This window comes from Podarcis tiliguerta (assembly GCF_965153285.1).
Source record: "Podarcis tiliguerta genome assembly, chromosome: 7".
Classification (NCBI taxonomy): Eukaryota; Metazoa; Chordata; class Lepidosauria; order Squamata; family Lacertidae; genus Podarcis; species Podarcis tiliguerta.
The window spans coordinates 51,986,864-52,009,889 of NC_139540.1; the positions used below are offsets into that span (position 1 = coordinate 51,986,864).

The following is a 23,026-nucleotide window of genomic DNA, read 5'->3' on the forward strand; positions in this document are numbered from 1 at the left end:
TTGGCATCTTCTTCTTTGGCAATCACTCATAGCCAAGTAAGATTGTCTTCCATGAATACAGTCCGTAAGTGACTGTGGAGGCCAATTCTGGATCCACACATCTTTCCACAGTGGGGACCTTGGAATATATTACACCCTGTGTAGCATCAAGACCCTGCTAGAGGGCTGAAGTATAACTGCCTGGAGAATTCCAACAAATTTGGCCTAGATTGCTTCATATATGATGAATGAGAGCTGAGGAAAATCAGTCTAGGGTTTTTCTCAGCCATCCCTCCCACACACATACTCCTGACAGATAGATCATAAGAAAAAATGACAATATGATAAAAGAATATGGAACCATAAAAGCTCTCGTTCAAGGCAAGGGTAACAATGATAAAACCATTGGCAAAATAAAAGAGATTAGCCAATCTTTTTGCTGCTTACTTACCTAGCCTTGTTGTAAATCCTGACTGACCTTTTCTTTCTCATGTCCTCTGGTGCTTAATGACTTTCGCAGCTACGTCTGAAAAACAAGATGTAGCAAATTCTCACCATGTATGATGAAGCTTCAGCCTTCTGCTAGCCATGGGATGAAGCTGGCATTTTGTCAATGCTCTTGAGCTGAAGTGGTGGAGAGATCAAACTGATATAAGTGTTCAGTTTGTCTTTCTGTATAGATCCTGACCATAACTTAGCAGTATACATAGATCACTCAAGAATCACTCATGAGAATTATGAAGCCCCTTGTTGGGCCTTTGCTAAAACCTACTAAATTTTTGACAAGCCAGCAATGTGAAATGAGCAGCAGCAAACGACAAAAAGCCTCGTCTGGAAATGGAATGTGAAATGCAATCGTGCTTGACATTTTTAGCATCTTGCAAAGCATAAGGAGCAGCTGAACCATGTTATTACAGGCTACATTTTTCTGCTGATATAGCATCGATGAAGTCAATGGGGTTGTGACCGTCAAAATCTCTGGCTTAATATATTAACTAGGGCACGGGTGTCAAACACAAGGCCCGCGGGCCAAATCCGGCCCGCCAGACCTCGTCATGTGGCCCGTGTAGCCGCTGCTGGCCGCCAGCCTTCACCTTTTATTCTCGCTTTTTTTTTTCCGACACAAGAAAGTTTACATGGTGCGGCTCCCTACTCGCCCCCCCCCCCGTCGCTCTTAAGGACGTGGCTGCTGCTTCAAATGTCCCCGCGTCTCTCAACCTTCGCCTTCGTCGTCGGGGGCTGAAGCGAGGCGGGCAGCTGGCTTCTCTCTCCCGCTCACTGCTCAAAAAGAGCAGGCGGAAGGTCAGGTCTCTCCGTGCCGCGGAGGGGGAGTCTTTCTCCTCGGAGAAACTTTTTTATTCCAGCCTTGGATCTTCTCCGGGGATGCTGGATCCTCCCCGCCCGCCCCCCAAACTCCCCTTTTCTTCCAATCCTCAGCCACCTTGGAATCCCTCTTGGTGGGAGAGAAGCGTTTTTGGCTTCTGCGGAAGGTTCCCCTTGCTGCCGCTGCCACCAGCAGCGGCAGCCCCGTCTGTCTGAAACGGCCGCTGTTTGGTTTAATAACACGATTTTGTTATGTCTGCTCAGCTCCGGCCAAGCGGCTCCTTCTCTGCGAGCGGATCCATGTGCGTCCACATTACATCTGGGGTTCCCACGGCCGCACTTCCCGTGTCTCCCCCTCCGCCCTCCACCGAGGTGCGTCCCCTTGCAACATCTGAAATTATTTTCTCATAAACACCAACTTTGGGGCTCTCCCTCTCTGCCCCCCTCCGCTGCTCTCACGCTCTCCCCCCTCACCAATCCCAGGATCTGATTAGATTTCCAATCACAGCCCAGTCCGCAATCGGATTTCTGATTTCAGCCAGGAGCAAGCCAGCAATCCGGAGCATCCGCGTCTTCTCCTCGCCAAACTCTTCGCGTTATTATATCCGTTCGCCTTGCCTCCAACTCCTCTGCATTCCCCCCTCCCAGAATCGCACATCAAATGCAAAGAGATGCTGATGGTGGCGGCGGCGGCGAGCTTGGTGGCGGGAGGAGGAGAAAGCAGGAAGAGAGAGAAAATAAAATCCCCACCAGATGTTAAGAATCCATCATCATCATTTTTTAATTTTTTTAAAAGGAGAGTCCGCTCCCAGGGTGGGTGGCTTCGAAAGCCCCTCTCTCCTCGCATGTCCTGCTATTGCTTCCCGATCCTTCCCGGCATGCAAACTCGCCCTGCGGGAGGCGTCCTCTTCTCCTCCACGCTGGATTTCACCAGCCCGGGGCTTCCCTTCCTCTTCATTTCGCCTCCCTCTCCATCTTTGCACAGCCAGCCTTTCCAGGACCGACGATGCCCGTGATCAAGTTGTTCTTTGGGAATATGGGGTGGCTGGTGGGGGGGGGTGAGTGGGAGAGAGAGAGAGGCGCGCGCACACACTCCAAACACCCTTAAAATGAATGTAAAGTAGATCGTCTACATTATTACAAAAAACAGTAATAATTGAATGCAGTGACAATAATTTATGATAAAAAAGAGTGGACACATAGTCCTACAGATACAACCGGCCCTTTGAGGGTGACCAAACTGCTGATGTGGCCCCCGATGAATTTGAGTTTGACACCTCTGAACTAGGGTGTATTGAAGGACAATAAATACTGCAGCTCCAGGTCAGTGTGGATTTACATGACTAGTTGTAGTGAAGATCACCATGTGAGGAATCTGTTCACCACAGCCTATTTAAATTCCTGGTTGGTTCCAGACCCTTACTGGAACAAAATCCTATGGCAGGCTTCCCAATCTGTTGCTCTCCAGTTGTTGTTGAACTATATCATGGGTGTAGCCAAGGGGTGGGGCAGGGAGGGGCTGTCCCCCCTAAATAAATGAAAATAAAAATACAGAGCTAACTGAGGTTCTGCCCCCCCCAACAAATGGCCTGGCCCCCTAAAAAAATCCTGGCTATGCCCATCACTCCCATAATTCCTGGCTATTAACCATGTCAGTTGGGATCCAATGGAGTTGTAGTCCAAAACATCAGGAAGACACCAGGTTGATGAAGGCTGTCTTACAGCAAGAAATCCTTTATCTATTCGCCTTCAGACCACTTGGGTGTCTGGATTTAGCTGAAACATTTTCTTGCTCTGTCTATCATTGACTGAACTCTCATTCAAGAATCAAGATATAGAACTGGCGAGACACTATTAGGATTCTATCACGTTTGTGGAAAATATGTAAGCAGAGCTTAAAGAATCAAGGATAGTCACACTGGGTGTGCTGAAAGAAATCTTGTACTATGCCATTAATAGGAATGATGACTCTGCTAAATCAATTGTTCAGAATCTGTTGCACAAATTTGATTTTTACTCTTGTTAAGTGCAGTTGGGAGTCCCCCTTCCGCGGACCATTCAGCTGCCTCTCTCCCATTTATTGGCTTGGCTTAGAAGACTGCTCCCTATGAAATAACGCAGGGTCATTAACTTAACAACTGTCCCCATCATCAAATGCTTAGCTGTGGGCTCAGAGAACCGTCATGCAATGTAAAAAAAGGGTATTCAGAATCTGATGAAGCAAGCAGAAAACCCTGTTCAAATTCAAAGATAGTAGTTACAGGAGCATTATGTTAGGATTCATAGAAAGTAAGAACACAACAAATTGTACTTGGGCTTATCCAGACTTGTGCCACATTTCTAGGCACAGGTGTGTGCTTTAAAGCTCCGTGTCCAAGCAGCCAAGCACTTTTTCTCTTGCCCTGGTGTTTTGCCCATGATACCCTATTTACCTGTTCTGATTCAGCGTTTTCCTGGATAAAGTGGTGGAGCAAAAAAATGAAAAAAAGCAACTGCTAAAGGGAAATCCATTCTAGCATTCTAGCAGTATCCTAAGAGGAAAAAAATATTTGGTGTTTCCCAGAAGGAGCCGCCTTTCTTAGAAACAGACTCCAGTCACTTCAGGTAAACTCAGATGGGAACAATTTTATTTAAGCATAGTCTTATTTCCTCCTCGGACTCCAAGCCCACACTGACTTCCTCCCCGCCTCCCCTCTACAGGAAGTTCCTTCTTCAGGTATTTCCCCTTGACCCAAGAACTAACTATATACATGAAATGAGCATCCCCGCCCAAACCATATACAATATACATTTATATAAATAAAAAGTAGAAATAAAAGGAGTATTGGAAATGTTTGATCACGAGCATCGTCTTTTGCTCTTGACTGTGTATTGCCTTCTAAAGCCAAACCATTAAAGGGGATTCTGTTCCTTCCAAGATCTAATGGTTTCTTTCTATTTTCCTGCCTTTATGAGCATTACATTTCTAATAGACTCCACGCTTTGATTTCATGGTGACTGATAGCCAGCTAACTGGAAAATAGAGATCTCAAGCCTAACTGATTTTTAAAAATCTGACTGCAAACCTTGGACCAAATATTGAGGTCCTCTTGACACATTTCCACAGCATTTTTTTGTTTCATACCTTTGGTCTTAGGAAGGTGTCGTGAAGGGCTGATCTGACTCATGGCAAGAATTAAGCATCTCTTTAGAGTTCATTCATGAAATGCTAAAACTTTGCAGGAATTGATCTTCAAGTACATTTCACAGAATCATAGAATCTTAGAGATGGAAGGGACCCAATCACCTGCAATGCAGGAATATCAGCTAAATTAGAGAGCATAAATTACATTTAAATTAGAGAGTATGGGGTCCTCAACTGGATGTCCTTTTTATTGTGCATTTATGATTATTTGTGCTCACAATGATATTGGAGCTGTTATACTGCTTTGTTTCCAGGCTGCGCAATAACGTTTGGGAATCTTCACAGAACAACTAATAACTTAGTTGGTGATGTGTGGCCAGTCCAGTACAAAGTCTCCACTAATGCCCTATTGCCTCAACGACATGTTGCAGAAGTCTGCTTACCCCCTTTTGGGATAAGGCAGCATTGTGGGATGCTCAGAATACCCCCCCCCCCAACAACGTGGGAGAGCTGGGCCGCTTGGGGCTAACTTCAGCTGGGATGAGAGTTTCAGCTTGCACACCCAGCTTGAGATCTGACTCCACATCGGCCTGCCAAATTGGCCAATGGCAGGTTGGTTCTGAGGGCAGGGCTCCCCAGAGGAGGGCCTGATGGAGCAGTCAGGCTTCCCTCAGGTCTGCTCTGGGGGGCAGGATTTAAAGCTGCCTGTGCTATCCCTGGCATCCACATACCAAATGCCCATCTGGAGGGCTCAAACACAAGGTGAATACAAAATCTGCTTGTGCCCCATCACTTAGCAGTCATTTCTCATTTTGGAGAGACTTGGGGGGGGGGGGGCAATCCTTTTTTTTTTTAAAGTTGATTTTTATTAGTTTTTACATTTTTATATTCCATATAATCATCATCAATACAAGAAAAATATGTATAAATCCAAAATTCCTCCCCCTCCCCCATTGAATTCCCTCAACAACCTCTTCTGATTCTCTAATAATAATAGTAATAATAATAATTTATACCCCACCCATCTGGCTGGGTTTAATTATTTACCTCTTCTGCTGATTTTATTTTACCTTAATTTTAAAATCTTTTGACTACATATTCTCATATTCTTATCATTTCTATACCATATCTTTTAAATCCCATCATACATTTTAATGAGTTTCCGATTATTGCTCCTTAACTCTTACACTTGTTTTCTTTTGTAAGTGTTTACTCAACCCTGCTAGTGAGTCCACTTTTTTACAATATTTCTGCAAGTAATTCGTAAATGGTTCCCAATCTTTTTTAAACTCTCTTTTGTCTCTGTCCTTAAGTTCCCCTGTAAGCTTTGCCATTTCAGCGTATTCTATAAGTTTCCCTTGCTACTCTTATTTCGTTGGGATCTTCTTGTCCTTCCTTCCATTTTGGGCTAGCAAAATCCTGGCCTCTGTTGTGGCATACATGAATATTTTCCTGTCATACCAAATAATAAAGCTTCTGGTTTCTTTTTAGCAAACTCAGGGGGGGGGGGGGCTATCCTGTGGCAAGATCTGCCAAGATGAGCAGCTTTTGATATGGCAGGTTTTCCCTGGCTAAAATGGCATCAGATGGTATTAAGTTCCCAGCCCTGGCTAACCCCAAAATATGCTGGTGTAGTTTAGTCAGCCAGATTCAAATCTCCCAAAGCAGGTGTTCCAGGGAAATGGTGGGGTTAGTGCTGGGCATGGTGAGCAGGTGGGTTAACCTGGAGTCTAACTCTGTGCAGTTCAGTCATGTGACCAGACAAAGAGGATCATGGAAGTCAAACTCTATTTTAAAGGCTTGTTTTCCCTCTGACAGGATTGGGCCAGCTGAGTTGGCTGTAGTCTTGCTTCTGAATGGGGTTGGGACCTGGTGTAATTTTATGTTGGCTTAATGTTTTATGCCTGCTTCTTGTGTATAGGTTTGCTACCTCACTCACTTAGGGAGTGCCTCTTACCTGCATAGATGATGCTTTTCATGCACTAGGCCTTTTCAGTCAACCCTTCTTGCCTTCTTGCCTATTGCGTGTCGAGGTCCCCAATCCACCCCCCAAATAACTCACAACAGACACGTAATTTTTGTTTAAGATTTTTGGCATGATTTTGGCCACAACTTTATTCAAATACAAACCGTGAGTGGTTGTTTAGGCATTGGTTAAGACTATCTGTCCCCCCGCCTGGGGACAGAACTGACTTCCGGGCACCACCGAAAGACAGTGCGGGGGAAAGCAAGTCGGGGAGGAATTGGAGCTGAGACACAACCCTCAACTCTCACCCGCCTGCTCCCCGAAGGCTTGCCGGCCCTAGTCCCATTCCAGGGATTGGACGAAAAGATGGCAAGCCCCAGGATTCCTTTAACGGAATTCCCTTTCCGCAGCAACCATGGAGGGGCAGGCACAGCCTATCCTGACCCCTCCTCCAACGGAATTCCCTTTCCGCAGCAACCATGGAGGGGCAGGCACAGCCTATCCTGACCCCTCCTCCACCAGATTTATAACCAATGCCTAACCACAACCTTACAAGTTGTGACGATTTGCTACGTAGTAGGCAAAAACCACCCAGCCAGCCAATTTGCCAGGTGGAAAAATTCCTACCAGGCCCCTGCTCAAAGGCAGACGACCCCATGACAGGCAATAGCAAGGTCAACGCAACAACCCCTTACTCTAGGGCGGGTGGGCGGGTGATCCGTTGCACGCAGCAAAAGAGAAAGTACAAGGCTGCGTGCAGAGTATTTAAACCTTTTTACCCCTCCCACCAAAATTGCAACATAACTTTTACCCCAGCAACCCAGTGAACCAATCACTGCCCCAGGCCATCTTTAGAGACCTTGCCTGGTAACAGAGGGGTGGCTCAGTAGACCCCACCGCAACACGTGCTCTCCCTGAAGGAGAACACGCTTTGCGTGTCGAGGTCCCCAATCCACCCCCCAAATAACTCACAACAGACACGTAATTTTTGTTTAAGATTTTTGGCATGATTTTGGCCACAACTTTATTCAAATACAAACCGTGAGTGGTTGTTTAGGCATTGGTTAAGACTATCTGTCCCCCCGCCTGGGGACAGAACTGACTTCCGGGCACCACCGAAAGACAGTGCGGGGGAAAGCAAGTCGGGGAGGAATTGGAGCTGAGACACAACCCTCAACTCTCACCCGCCTGCTCCCCGAAGGCTTGCCGGCCCTAGTCCCATTCCAGGGATTGGACGAAAAGATGGCAAGCCCCAGGATTCCTTTAACGGAATTCCCTTTCCGCAGCAACCATGGAGGGGCAGGCACAGCCTATCCTGACCCCTCCTCCAACGGAATTCCCTTTCCGCAGCAACCATGGAGGGGCAGGCACAGCCTATCCTGACCCCTCCTCCACCAGATTTATAACCAATGCCTAACCGCCAATCGAGCTCTTATGCTCGCCGCCAACCACTCACAATCCCAACCCAACCTTCAATCCTCCAATTACCGCATCCAACCAGACATCATTCCCCAGCTCGGAAAGATGTACCCCATCATTGCGGTAAAGGGCCAGAGCCTTGAAGGTAATATCTGGGTGGTAAATCACCAATCCACCCAATTCCGCTACCCTCTTGCTCACTGCGGAATTAATGCGCTTCCTGGCCCTTTCGGCAGCCTTGGGTTGAGAAATGCCCTGCCAATTGCTCCTTTGCAGTAATTGTGACCAAAATATTTTAACGGTAGGTATTAAGGTCACCAATTCCCCCAAGTCTCTTAGAATCACGGATTGCAAAGTAAAGCAATCAACCTTTGCCATATCATTCTCCCCCAACTGCACCAAAATTGCCAAAGGGGGGCCATGTGAAAGCACCCTCTGCTTAATTAGTGGGATGAATTCACTCCACCGCATTCCCCGTCTGGATATCCACGGCACCTGTACATGCTGTGGGAAGCCGAGATCCCCTTCCAGACTGCCTCACTCCGATGCCAGCCCAGTACATGATGCTGTGCCCCACAATCCAGATACGGACTGGAGCGAGACCTGCACATGCTGCGGGAGGCCAAGACCCAGTCCCCTTCCAGCCTGCCTAGCTCTGATGCCAGCCCAGTAAACGATGCTGTGCCCCACAATCCAGATGCGGACTGGAGCTAGAAACATGGGCAGGAAGGCTGAGATGGCGCCCCCAGTCCAGACTCGTCAGGGTGCTTGCCAGCTCAGTGCATGATGCTGTGGCCGACAATCCAAATGTGAACAGCTGCTCCTATGAAAAAAGGAATAACAGACAGGCATCAGCACAGGCATCATTGGCGATGCTTCCTGACATAACCTTTTGTCAGCGTCAGACTTCCAATGACCCGTATTCACAATCCTGCCTACTAACAGGCCCCAGTGCGCAGCCTTTGCAGCAGCACCTATTTGGAAGGAATGAGGTGTGTTCAGCGGTAGGCAAGCCGCAGGCTGCAATAACAGGCGCACAATGTGAGCAATTGGATGCCTGTCGAACCAGAACCCATTTCTGTGCACTAGGATCGAGCCAGCCCCCAGGGGAACGAAAAGCCAAATATTTCCGGTATCCAATAACAGGGCAAGGGCCCACCTCACCTGTGACTGGAAGCCTGATGGTGGCAACCCTGCTCACTAGGTCTGACTTAGAGCTCCAGACACTTATGGCAAGCTCCAAAGCAGATAAGGAAAAGTCCTGAGGCAATAAGCCTCCGAACTCTCAGCCCCGTGCTGGCTCCAACACAATTTCCCCAACCCTCAGTACACCAAAATTACAATGGAATACTGAAATAAGTCTTGTCTTGATCTTGAACCAGCCGACAAGTCTTAACTTGTTGCGGATACTGCATAGGTCAAACATTGACCGGCTTCCTGCCTGCTGGCCTGTGAAGTTCAGAGCCTATTCCAACCTTCCGAGACCCTGCGCACGACACACTTTTAGAAGGGTCTCTGAAAAATTAAAGCTTTACTCTAGCAGACATTGCAGCGGACTGAATTCTGATAGTTTTAACACTGCATCCGATCTGCAGCAGATGGGCGAATTACTGCAGGTCCTGCTCAGAGGATGGGGGCAGGTTCCTCTGAATGGCCGAGGACTGCCAGCTAAATTTTAAGAAATCAATCCCGGCCTTCTCATAAGACCTGAAAGCAGATGGGGAAACGTAAGCTACTACTCCTCATAATTAATAATTGTTGCCAAGTGCCAAAGGAGCTACAGAAAATCCGGTCTAGCTGGGCGTCCAGAGCCCAGGGTCTGAAGCTCTCCAACTGAAAAACGGGATAGAGCGACAGCAAAAACATTAGATGATCCCGAAATAAAGCGAGCAGAAACGCAATATTAAACCTTAAGCATTGCGAAGACTCTGCCAGAGCATGAAGACCGTTTTGCCAGGACTCTCATACTGCCTGGTTATCAGACCAAGACAGATCCGACGGTCCCTAAACTCCTCAGTCCAGATGTGCACTGACACTACAATGGGGAAAACTCGAGAAAAGTTAGGTTACATGTGATTGCCTTGCCCTGCCAGGCTCAAGGCCACTGTACATGATGATGAAGGGACCCCGGGCCATGAGACCACCTGGCCAAGCAGGAATGGAAGGAGCAGCCTGGAGCAACCACCCTGCATGCAAAATTTAACTGACCTAGGAATGATAGGATCTGACAAAGCAACACTTGCTTCAGAGGAAGTATTACAAGAATAACATCCTTCAAGGCAAACAGATTTTCCACAGGCAAGCAGATGTTTGAGCAACGGTATCCAGCTAGCCCCAAATACGTTAAAAGGGGCAGTAGGACCCACTATCCTCCACTGCCAACAGAACACCCAGCTCCTCAGGGAATAAAGGGGCATCCAGTAAGCTAAGCAGAGGCTGGTGTCACAAGAAACAGCCAGTAAAATAATCCACATAACGATACCCCCAGTTAAACGAGTCTTGACTCGCAATGTTCAATCCAGAAAGGCGCTAAAGGACTCCAGTGCTGCACAGCCTATTGAGCAACCCACTGGCATCGCCTTATGAATATAAGGACCATCCAATTAAAGCCTAACTACTTAAAATCTTGAGGGTGAACCGGCAGCAGCCTAACAGCCAATTCAATATTGCATAATGCCAACAAGGCACCTCCTCCAATTTGTTGGTAAGCTCAACTGCCTGATCCAAAGATGCATATTTCACGGAACAATTCCGGAGGGATAGCATCATTCACTGAGGTGCCTTTGGGATGTGATAAATATGGATCAGATAGAATCGTATGGGGCTCTCTTAGGGACGATCCCTAAGAAGTTCCAACAAAGCTGCCACCGGGCCAGCTTCCTGCATACCAGCTTCAGGTTCTATTGCTCAGGGAATTTCCATTTGAAATGTGGAGCTGTCCACATGTCCCCGTCCCTGTGATCCTAGCGAGCTAAGGGGATGATGGCAGCCCTGCGTCTAACGTTCCCATCATAGTGAATTACCACTTATAGAATAGTGGGGTTGGAAGGGACTCCGAGGATCATCTAGTCCACTCTCCCACAATATCATCATCATCATCATCATCATAATCTATTTGTACCCCGCCCATCTGGCAGGGCTTCCCCAGCCACTCAGGGCAGCTTCCAACAAAATATTAAAATACAGTAATGCATCAAACATTAAAAGCTTCCCTGAACAGGGCCGCCATAGATGTCTTCTAAAAGTCTGGTAGTAGACATCTGGTGGGAGGGTGTACCACAGGGCAGGTGCCACTGCCGAGAAGGCCCTCCACCTGGTACCCTGTAACTTGGCTTCTCACAGTAAGGGAACCACCAGAAAGGCCCTCGGCGCTGGACCTCAGTGTCCGGGTAAAGTGATGAGGGAGCATGCAGCTGTCCCATACAGGGACCAATCCTGCAACCTAGGCATTACCGGCACCATAGGCTGACCGGCTGAGCTATCCATGATGATCCCTAAAGACTTGGAACAGCCTCACCCTGTCCCCTGGAGAGGTCCAAGGTGATGTCTGAATCATCATCAGCCCAGTGATGATTTACCTGCAAGGAGGTGTAAGCCTCATCCCTGCTCCGCTTTTTCCTGCCTCTGAAGACGCTTCCTTCCGGAAGAAGGCACCTGGGGCATCAACATGTCATCCTCTGCAGGAGAGGCAAGCTCTGGAGGCATCTGCAAAGGCCCTGTCATAGTCTGCAAAAAACCTAAACAATGTGAGGAACAGGTGAAACCAATGCTTTGTGCACCACATGGGGACGCTATTCAGGCCAGAAACGCTGCCAGAGGCCATCAAATTCTAGGGCCAAGCGGGCCAAGCCCTAGGATCACCTGCTAGGCCAGACATAAATGTTTCCAATGAGATAACAAACTCGAGGCAGCCCACCGCCTGTCCAGGTACCCCTGCTTGCCCTTTAGAGGGAAGCACCTCCTCAAGAAACCCCAAGTTCTTTTTGGGAGCAATATCACAAATGCGCCAAACTACCCAGCAACAAAATAGTCCAAAAGGAGCAGCTTGTTTTGTTATGTGATAACAATGGCTAAGTGGGGGATATGAACCCTGTCTCCCAGGTCCTAGTCCTGCGCTCTAGCCACTAAGCCACAATGGCTCGTCTCTAACTTGCAGAAAATAAACTTGTTCGGAAACAGCATAGTTAAAGAGCATACAAAGAGTGCTCATTGGAGGCACAGAGAGCCTCTGGCTCCATTCTGTCTGCCTAAGATATACATTAGCAACAAGTGAGCCTGCAAACAAACAGATACATTCTTATAGAGAGAATGAGTCACATGTCACAGGAATTTAACAATTTACTGTACTGCTAACTGTAGCAGGCTTAGGCCTGAATGATATGTGCAGGCCGTGCAGGCCGTGATGGCCTCCCAGCTTCTGCTCTCTGCCTTTTTTGTCTCATTGCAATATTAAAGGAACTCAAAATAGTGCTCCCGCCCAAGGCTAAATTAAAACTCAGCCAACAGCACTGCAATCACCCAAAATAAAGCCAATCTATGAGGATACTATAAACGAAAGTGATTCCAGGTAACCTGGAAATTTACTGTACTGCTAACTGTAGCAGGCTTAGGCTTGAATGATATGTGCAGGCCGTGCAGGCCGTGCAGGCCTCCATGCTTCTGCTCTCTGCCTTTTTTGTCTCATTGCAATATTAAAGGAACTCAATATAGTGCTCCCGCCCAAGGCTAGATTAAAATTTTGGCCAACAGCGCTGCACGCACCCAAAATAAAGCCAACCTATGGGGATGGTATAAATGAAAGTGATTCCAGGTAAGCTGGGAACCGCCCTGGCTAGCCCCACAATTAAACAGGCAAAAATGGGGAAAACCTTTTTGCAAAAGAAAACCCCTAATGGGGGCTCTCTCCCTATTGGGAAAGGCAAGCCAAGGAGGATTAAGCACAGGCAGTGCTCACAGGTACAGGGAGAATCTTCCCAAAGGGCAGGATAAGGGGTGGGGTGGGAAATCAAACAGGAAAAAAAGGGGGGGGAATTAAATTAATTAAGGGACTAGAGAAGATTAAAAAGAAGGGGAAAATAAAGAAATGTAACCAGACAATGAGAAGATCGCTCCACTGTCCTCCAGACGGTCCAAGTGCTCCAGGTGATCCGTTGCACGCAGCAAAAGAGAAAGTACAAGGCTGCGTGCAGAGTATTTAAACCTTTTTACCCCTCCCACCAAAATTGCAACATAACTTTTACCCCAGCAACCCAGTGAACCAATCACTGCCCCAGGCCATCTTTAGAGACCTTGCCTGGTAACAGAGGGGTGGCTCAGTAGACCCCACCGCAACACGTGCTCTCCCTGAAGGAGAACACGCTTTGTGTGTGTAAAACAGCAAAATAAGTTGCACAAACACACAATAAATGATATGTGCTATCTGCTCAATGCTAATATACCTCCTCTGTTACAATGTTACATATTCTACGTTAAAATAATAAGAAAATAATATATTGTTTTAAATGCATCCACTCTAGTTTTAATACAAGTCAACTTCTTTTTGTTTTAATCATATAATCTGGAATATGATATGAATTAATGCCAACATCAAAATACGTAATATAATCTTTCCTTTTTACTTTAGTTTCAGATTGCTTAAGATGTCTAAAAAATGTCTACATTTCAAACATAGGCAGGTACATTGTTTTGAAGGAAAATAATAATATATATTATGAGAATGAAGATGAAAAATATATGCATATTGATTTTAGTTTGCTTGCTTGACTGATTCACAAGTGAATATTGATTGGCTGGATCAGCATGTTGTAAACCATGTTTCATTCATGTATGAATGTGTAACAGTCCCCCCCCCCAACATTTGGGGGGATATTAGAGTTGAGGATTTCTTAGCAGTCTTGTTCTATTGTGCAAATAAATCAATGTGCATGCAAGTGTGTGTGTGTGTGTGTGTGTGTGTGTGTGTGTGTGTGTGCTAGGTTTCCTTCTCCTTTTCAGAACTTTCCCTTGGGGGTCTTTCAAGTTTAATATTCTTCATGGAATAAAATGTCATCTGAAGCTGGAATAAACCTAGGGGTACCTTAGAGATTATTTTTCCACAGGTGATTAATGCTCAAAACCAGAATGAGGTTATAAAAGCAATTCCTAGAATCGCTGTCATAGATCATATAAAAAAGAGAAAGTGATAAAATATGCACGAATCCTGCAGTTTTCTTACGGAGTCCTAAGCAAATGTTTCCTTTCAGTTCAACAGTTTGAACTGTTGTCTGCAGACAGTGGCTTTGGTTCTTGCCTGGGAGGAGGCAGACATTTGTGACTGTCAGTAACACTGGAAACTGTATAGCTCCTTTAGTATGTCAATTCAAAATAAAGTGGTTATTAGCCCCTAACTGAGGAAACTGTATTTGGATCCCACCACCCTTGATAATTGTTAGCTAGTGTCAAAGTTACCAAGTATTTTATGCTCGAGCAAGCAGGGACAATTCAGCTTTGGGCTGATTATTTTCATCATTTCCTATGTCTGTTTAGGTCGAGTTTTAGGGCTAAACAGACTTGTTTCCCTGGGCGCATGCCTAGTCCTAGGAGCTAGACAGAAGGAGTGTATCCCTGCTAATGCTGCTGAACCTCTTGGTAATAATCTTCAGGGGCATCTGGCTGGTATGGATCTTGGAGGCCCTGCTTTAAGGTCTTTCCAGTCCCATATGCTGGATGTTCCCAGAAAATGTTGCTAGGGGACTTTTGCTCACTCTTAGTAAATGGTCTGTGGTCTGGAGCTGTTGTGTCTATGAGTGCCTTTGCACGCAGAGGTTGGGCTTGCCTGGGGGAAATTTGGTTACATTCAGGTTAATGCTCTCTACATGGGGCTGCCCTGGAAAAAGGTTTGGAAACCACAGTGGTTGCAAACTGTGGCAGGCATGTTTTCCAGACCATGTTAAATAGGTCTTGTTGCTGTGGCACCGGCAGCCAGTTAGATTTGAGCAATAAAGATAGAGGTTTTGGTTTATCTTGTCCGCCCTGGAAGGAAGTTCAAAGAGGCAACTACAGCTTGGCTATCAGCTGATGATGTATTCATACCTAATTGTTCTAAGAGAACTTGCATAGAATATATTATAAACAGAAAGCACATACTCACTCTTTTGTTACGCTGAAGCTTGGCATCAAATCACACAGTAATGCAAAGTCCTCCTCTGCCTAATGAGCAAATATTATTTATTACATCCAGCCAACAGCTTTAGGAGGTGAAATTGAACGTTCTCATATGTTTTCTCCAATCCCTGAATTGGGACTTTTGCAAAAGGTCTCTTAGAGCTGTGTAAATACACCTGTCTGCTAGAAGATAGGGACTTCAATTAGTGTTCTCGGTGTTCATTTCCCAATTGCGGAAAATATGCATTTTTCACTGACAGCAAAGAAATTTTTCTTCTGCCTTTTTAATTACAGGTGCCAACCTAATGTCTCTTGACAGCAAGTACATATTGAAGGCAAAATCTTGTTTATTGCCTACGAGGTTGACTCTTTCTAACAATAACTGCCATTTTGATCTTAAACATTTGAGGGCATTGTATCTATCTGTCTTTAATGCTGAAAATAGCAGGGTTGAGATCATTGTTAAGAAGTACTTCTCCATGTGTCCTACTCTGCTATGATGCCCAAATTGTGAGAAGAACCCAATAATAAGAATATCTGTGGAATAAATAAGCTCTTATAAAGTGTTCAGTTTGATGGAGAGGTGCAGCAAATAGAAACATTCAGGATGAACTCCATCTTCTTGGTGAGGTGTGCACTTTTTTTACAGTATAAATAAAAGAAATATTACCACCAATGGAAGAATATATCACACCAAACTTAACCAGAGAGCAGTTAACACTGGAAGAAAATGGAACTTTCTACATGGGACGTGGGTAGCGCTGTGGTCTAAACCATTGAGCCTTTTGGGCTTGCCAATCAAAAGGTCAGCTGTTTGAATCTGCGTAACGCGGTGAGCTCCTGTTGCTCGGTCCCAGCTCCTACCAACCTAGCAGTTCGAAAGCACGCCAAAAAGTGCCAGTAGATAAATAGGTACCGCTCTGGTGGGAAGGTAAATGGTTTTCCGTGCACTGCTCTGGTTTCGGTGTCCTGTTGCGCCAGAAGCGGCTTAGTCATGCTGGCCACATGACCTGGAAAAACTGTCTGCAGACAAACACCAGCTCCCTTGGCCTGTAAAGCGAGATTGAGTGCCGCAATCCCATAGTCATCTGCGACTATACCTGTCAGGGGTCCTTTACTTTTACTTTTACCTTTTCTTTTTCTTTACAAATACTTTCTAAAAAATAATAATGGAGTTGCTTCTGGTTCATTTACCCTCAACTCAGAACGTCCAAGTCCTAACTGAGGATTCCCTCTACCCCCTTGATGTATAAAGTTTGAGAAGCACAGCTTGCTTTTCAGGCCTCATGCTGAGTTTGCAGGCCTGACAATTACAGGACTGATCTTTTGATGTAGAAAATAAGCAGGTTTATTATAGAGGTAAACGAGAGGAGAATATGGGACCTCATTATGTCATTGTCACAAACACGCTACACTTAGCCAAAGAGGAAGCAGTGTATTATTTTACTAGAAGCTAAAACTGCTATCATGCACCCCTTTAAATGGCAATTGCGTGTAATATTTCGCAAGTTCAATATACTACCAATTTCTTGAAAATATGGGTAACTAGATTAATTCAAATGTATGTCCACTGAAATGCAGAAAGTCTCAACAGCTCATTCTTCTCAGAGAGACACAGCCAAACCAAATAAAGCATCACTACCTCATGATGAAAACTGCTCTGTACTACACAGAATTGATCACACTTTCCCTCCTCACATCCATGTAACTGAATCTGCTGCTCGTCTGCAAATTTTTCAAGTTACATTTAACCTGAAAAATAAATTCCAAGTTAGGGTACCAAGAAATGTGTGAAGAAGGGATGTGGAACGTGTCATAAAGAAATAAATTGAGATAGACTTCTCAATATCTAGAATGCTCAGGAATGTGTGAGATCACATGTTTTTTTGTTACTGATCAGAATTCAGCTTCATGAAATTCACATACTTGGGTGGATGGAGAATTGCCAATTATCACTGAATATCTGGACTAAAGGTGGAATCCATTCCAAAGTGGACTCAGCTAATAAGATCTGTGCAGATCATTATCTGGATCACATCAATGAAAAAGGAAGTGTCTTTTGATTATGCAGAAAATGTAATAATAATAATAATAATAATAATAATAATAATAATAATAATAATATTTTATATCCTGCCCTCCCCAGCCAAAGCTGGGCTCAGAGTGGCTGACAACAATAAAAGTAACACAACATTCTAAAATCAATTCATTTTAAAATCAGTTCAATGTAAGTACCTGCCCCCCATACACACTCTTTAGTTCAAATCTACTTCTAACATTTTCATTTAGACAATCCATCTGGGCACATGGATGTTGATGTGGTTAAAACACTTTTTAGTCCACAGGTATTTTAGTTATCTTTACTATGTTTTTAATTATTTGCTTTTAGCTTTTTAATTGTTAATGTTAATATTAAAATTGCTTAGAGATTTTGTTCCAAGCAAGCAGTATATAAATGTTGCTGTTAAATAAATAACACATTTTGGTCTTTTTGATGATTTTTGTAGAATTGAACTTCATTGGTTCATTTTTATAAAAAAAAAATCACTCGTGTGCAGCTCTTCACAATTAAGCAGATGTTTTATTCTCAAATTCGGAAAAAGAAAGAAGGCATTCTTCTGTTGTATAAGTCTCTGAATTAGTGAAATTACACGCATGCAAACTGCATGCTTTAAGGGAAGAAAATAACATTCTGAAATAACATTGACAGGAATATGCCTGTAGGTCTACACCAAGAATGGGAGAAGCTACATGGTGGTTAACTTCCATTAGATTTTTCATCTTTATATTCTCAGTTGCTGATTACAGTGCCAGGAGCAGAGTTTCTTTAATTTGGTATTTTGTTCTCTCTTCCACTCCCATTAACAGGCTCTTAGAAGCTGTATCCTGGAATGAAGAGTTATGAGGTAAGTTCATGGCATATAGCAAGTGAAGCTTCCCTTCTACTAGAAACAAAGTGGTTTGGAAAGCTTAACCTGCTGGCCTTCTGCCTGTTTTTCACCTGTTCAAGGCACAGACATCCTTTCAGGAAAAATAAAGATTTGGCAACTCTGGTTGTTATTTTGTCCTTGGGGACTATGGAGTAAATGCAGCAAATTACAATTTTTTGAACAGGTCCATGGTTGGGACCTGCCATCACTAACCTTTACTTCCAGCACTAAGAAGAGCTCATTCACTGTACGACTAAATAAAATATCCACAGTTGCTTATGGACTCATTATAATGAATCATCTGTGATTTTTCTGCATGGCACAAGAGTGCCACCATTTATCCCTGACACCAGGAGCATACACTTTTGAAAACAGAGAATAGATGGATTAAAAACCCGTAACGATAAGCAGCTCATAATCACTTTAAAGCTTTAGCTAAGCTTCAGCGCCTCAGGCTGCTGCCTCTATGGTTGCTCTTGTAAGCAGACTTAGTTATTGCTAAGGTTGATCTTCATGCAATATAATATTTTGTTGATGGTGAAATATGATTATTTTCCTTGCTACGCTATCAACTCTGGTACATAAACTCTCACTTAGACTCCTACAAGTTTGAGAACAAAAAGTCCAGTGCCAGAAAAGCTAACCCATAACCTGCAGCCGCAGCCCTCCTCAAGACCATTTGTGGACCATTTTTAAATATGTAGGAAAAACTACAAAATCAATGTTCTGCACCTGTGTGGTCAATATTTTGAGGCCAGCAAACAAAATTTTGAATTCTGAGAATGTTAGAATGTTCAATAGGACTGGCAATTTTGTGGTCTTCCTAAAAAAAAGTTCAACAACTTTTGGGATGTCCTGGTTTTTACTTTGTGAAATATGGCAACACTACTAGTCACAGAATGGCTGCTATGGGGTCCTGGTGTTATAGCTGCCACATCTAAAAGAGCAGGAAAAATGAGAAGGCCTTGAAAAGGTGCAGGGAAATCTCCCCATAAGTCTACTCCACGAATTCAGGGAAGGCACAGCCACTCATAGAGAATAAGTTATTTGTTCAGAACAGATGGTAGGATGGGCATCCAACACTGGCATCCAATGAAAATTCAGCATATCAAAGTGAGTGTATTCAGTGTAGGACAGGCTGGGCCAGTGCAAACAGGAAGTGAGCAGAAAGAGCAAACAGTCTCTCATGTGTTGTGGATTTTTGAGGGGATATTTGCCTAAACCAGGGGGTGGCCGGATGCAACCCATGCATACCATTTTACCAGCCCACGAGCTGCCCCTGATCTGAGCCACCCGCTTGGCGAGTCCCCCGTGCGCTTTGCTAAACCGGCATAGCGCAGCGCAGAGACTTGCTGAGTGGTGCCGGAAATCGCGTCTGCGCATGTGCAGATACCAGAAATCGCTTTTGCACATGCCCAGACACTGAAAATTGCACCTGTGCAGAAGCAATTTTCGGCATCTGGGCATGCACAGAAGCGATTTATGGCACCGCGGACATGCGCAGATGCAATTTCCAGTGTGTTGCTGCACCAGCCTGGCCCACAGACGATCTCTGTGGGAGTGATCTGGCCCATGGCCGGTAAGCCTTGCTGACAGTTGGCCTAAACCTTTGGCTGGTGCAACAGGAGGTGCTAGTGGATACAGTGGCATTCATGGACCGCATGCTACTAACTCCTGCTATCAAGAAGAACCTAATTATAATTTTAAAAGCATTTTTACTAGTGTTAGCCCTGGCAATTCATAGGCGCTCACCCCCTCCTCTTTTAATGAAGGGCAAGTCAGCCAATCAAGATGCAGGAATTAGCATATAGCCATAACATATGTATACAGTCATAGTACATATGTACATAGTACACATTACAACCATGGTAGCTCTGTCTACTAGTAGGAGGTAAACCTGTCTGGATTATAGATATGTGTTCTGAGTGATGTGCAAGCAATATTGTGAGGAAAACAACAAGATTAAAAAATATCAACATGTCGTGAGCTGCCATTGGATTGGTCCCAATTAAAGTCCTGATCGCATCAGTGGGGTGTGATTTATCAGAATGGGATTTTGAACAAACAATGTTATTTCCCAGGTCTCTGGATAATGATCATATCTGGTGGCTAAATGCTGGCTGTTCACTTGTTTCAGAATTGATATATCTATGCTCTTTTTGTATTGCAAACAAAGTGAATTCTGAACAGGTTAGTTAACCAAGAGGTCTCACCTTGCTTGGCCAACTATCCTGTCAGATATTATCTGCATCTTTCAAGATGTTGTGAAAACCTAAAAGCAGTCCATCAGCATACCACTCCACCAAACCCCTGCACTACTAATGTGGCTGTTTAGATAGATACAGCACTATATCCCTACAGACAGAGTGGATGTGCTGTATGGTTGGGAGCTAATGATTAAATGAAATTAATAATTTTTCTTTTGAAAACTGGTTCCAATGTCTTGCTTTTTGTGCTTCCCCCCCTGCGGTTTTGCAGTGTGCTCATGAGAATAATTAGCAGAGAAATCCAGTGGCATGTGGGCAGTAAGATCCATTGGAGAAGGATCAAGAAATCCAGAATCCTGCTGGTCTCCCTTGCTCCAACTCACCCCCAGAATGAGGAAACAGCACATTAGCCCTGAATATTTTCCTTCTCTTTAGGACCAATGGAAGGGGAAATATTGGGGGAATGGAATAACTATGAAAAAGGAAGAAAAATGCAGGGCTCCCACAGTTTTACACTAGTGGTGTAAGACTGGAAGGGTCTGAATTGGGTAATTTTTAACCATGGAGCCTCCCCCAACCATTCTCATTGTAGTGTAGAGCAAAGTGACATTTAGTATAATTTTGCTTTATGATCGCCCATTTCCTATCTTTGGAAATTACGCACCCAAATGTCCTGCATAAAATATTTGTGGAACTCAACAATTTCTAGATACTTGGTGTACCCAGATTTACACTGCCATCATTTTATACAATGGTAGTGAGCTGAAGAAGAAGAAGAAGAAGAAGAAGAAGAAGAAGAAGTCAACAGTAATACAGTGCACATCTAATATGATTTTTTTTTGGTCATGTGTAAACTCTGCTTCTACACTCGAAGGATCTGAAATAAATGTTAATCCCATCTTTTTGAAGACATCAAAAGGGTTTATGAGGTGACCTAAACCTCCTGCTTTGATATCATCTTAATCTCTCCTAAAAAAGCTTCCATGCCTTGTTTACTATTTAATTACTCTATGGAAATGATTTGCTATTCCCTTCAGAAGCACTTTGGTTAATTTAGTAGCACTGTGGGGTGCAAGGGACTGCTCTAACTTTGTAATGCTCATCTGAGAGCTAACTGGTGATATCAGTGCATATTTGCATAATTTTATAAAACTGTATTAAGCCTCATACTTTTCTCACTGCTGGAAACCTGCCCAGAGGTATGTCTAATGGCTAAATGTAGACTGTTCACCTGCTGTTGAAAGAAGAAAACATTTTTAATATATTTAGGAGGGGTTTCTTTTTCTTTTTCTAACTATTTTTGGTAACTGCTAACATTTGTTATAATAACTTTGATGAAGCCCTCTGCTACCAATCCAGAAATATCAGGTTGAACATGGATGGCAGATGTCTCTGGGCAGAGTCTTAGTCTGACCATTCACTTTCCCCCACTTGTCTGCAATTTCTATTGATGGTGTGCTGACCTTGACAAATTCCTTTTTAAAATGAAGCGGCTGTAGTTCAAGTTCAACCTGTTTCAAAAGGAACTAATTCCAGTTCACATTCATGCCATTACAAAATGAACTCATCTGCTTCATGTTCAGTTAAACATTCATTTCAAGTTCGCCCAATGGCCCACAGCTATATTTCCCACATGCTATATTTTCCACAGCTATATTTCCCACTATGTTAAAAGTTTCTGTGCTCAAATGCAACCCTCTAGGCCACTCACCCTTGGGACTCTCTTCAGCTAAAACCAATCCTGAACCACACCTCCCACCAGACACCCACTGCCCTCTTCCAGACCACACCACTCATAGACCACACTTTGCACTCCCCTTGAATGATTTTGCCTAGGTGGTATGTGTGAACTTTTATTATGCTTCTTGATTGCCTAAAAAGATAGATTGTGTCTAGTAAACTATCCTATTGTGCAAAGGTAAAATTCACATTTACCGCTCTGTTCTGCTTTGCCTTTGGCCCTGCCCACTCATGGCATGTGGCCCTTGGAATGTTGTCCAGATTGGAATGTGGCCTTCAGGTTCCTCACCTTGTTCTAGATCTCTTGGGCAGAGCACCCACGTGAATCAGGCTTCTCTTAATTTTTTTTACTATGCACCAGTCACAACTTCTAGCAATTCCTGTGTCCGGCCTCTGTAATGGCAACAGAGGTAAAGATAAATCTCCAACTTCCAGCCAGATGACCAGCTGCCCTAGAGGTAAATTACAAACTTCCCAAACTGCAAGGGAATGCTGCCTCTCAGGAAGGTCAGGTGGTACCCAGTGAGGAAAATTTCTTGTTACCCCACCCACATTGGTTTCGGGGGTTTTTTTGCCTTCAAAAATAGTTTTACGTTATTTCATATTTTCTTACAAAGGAATGTGGATTCTGGGCCTCTGGTGACAAGTAGGCGACTGCGGACAGATACTTAAATCTACAGGATGGATTGTGTTTTGGCTTATTTTATTTATATTTATCGTTTATTTATTTAATAAAATTTATTTTTAAAAAACCTGCAAAGTGGTTTACCAAAACGAAAAACAAAAAACACCACAGCAGTAAAATCAAGAAAAATTAACAAACCTACTTTAGAACATACAAAAGCTAAAATATTAAGATTAAAATTACTTCAACTTCCGAAGCATCTAGGTAAGCTTGCCTAAAGAAGAATGCTTTTAGCAGGTGCCTGAAAAGAGTCTAGCAAAGGTACATGCTTTGTTGCAATAGGCGGGGAGTTCTAAAGTGCAGGTGCTGCTCCACTGAATTGAAATTTCAGCCTTTAAGACATAGGAAAACTGCCAAGTAAACAGCTATTTTAGTGGGGTAGGGTCAAGATATTAACTGATATGCATGAAATTTCATATATAGCTATATAATCCCTAGTGTAGTAAGATAAGACCTTTGGAGCAGGCATTTTTTTTTACATGTAGTTTTTTTAGTAGGACAGTTGAAGGA

The 23,026-nt window shown here is 44.1% G+C and overlaps 1 long non-coding RNA gene across 1 annotated transcript in view; it reads right to left on the reverse strand.

The window, feature by feature from the left end:
• LOC310681864 overlaps nt 1-22,224 on the reverse strand; it is a 46,696-nt gene extending 24,472 nt beyond the window's left edge. The window contains exons 1-2 of the long non-coding RNA XR_014513663.1: nt 22,121-22,224; nt 431-505 (exon numbers count right to left, since the gene is read on the reverse strand). This is a non-coding gene — a long non-coding RNA (uncharacterized lncRNA). The remainder of the gene's footprint in view (nt 1-430; nt 506-22,120) is intronic.
• Between the last annotated feature and the right edge of the window lie 802 nt (nt 22,225-23,026).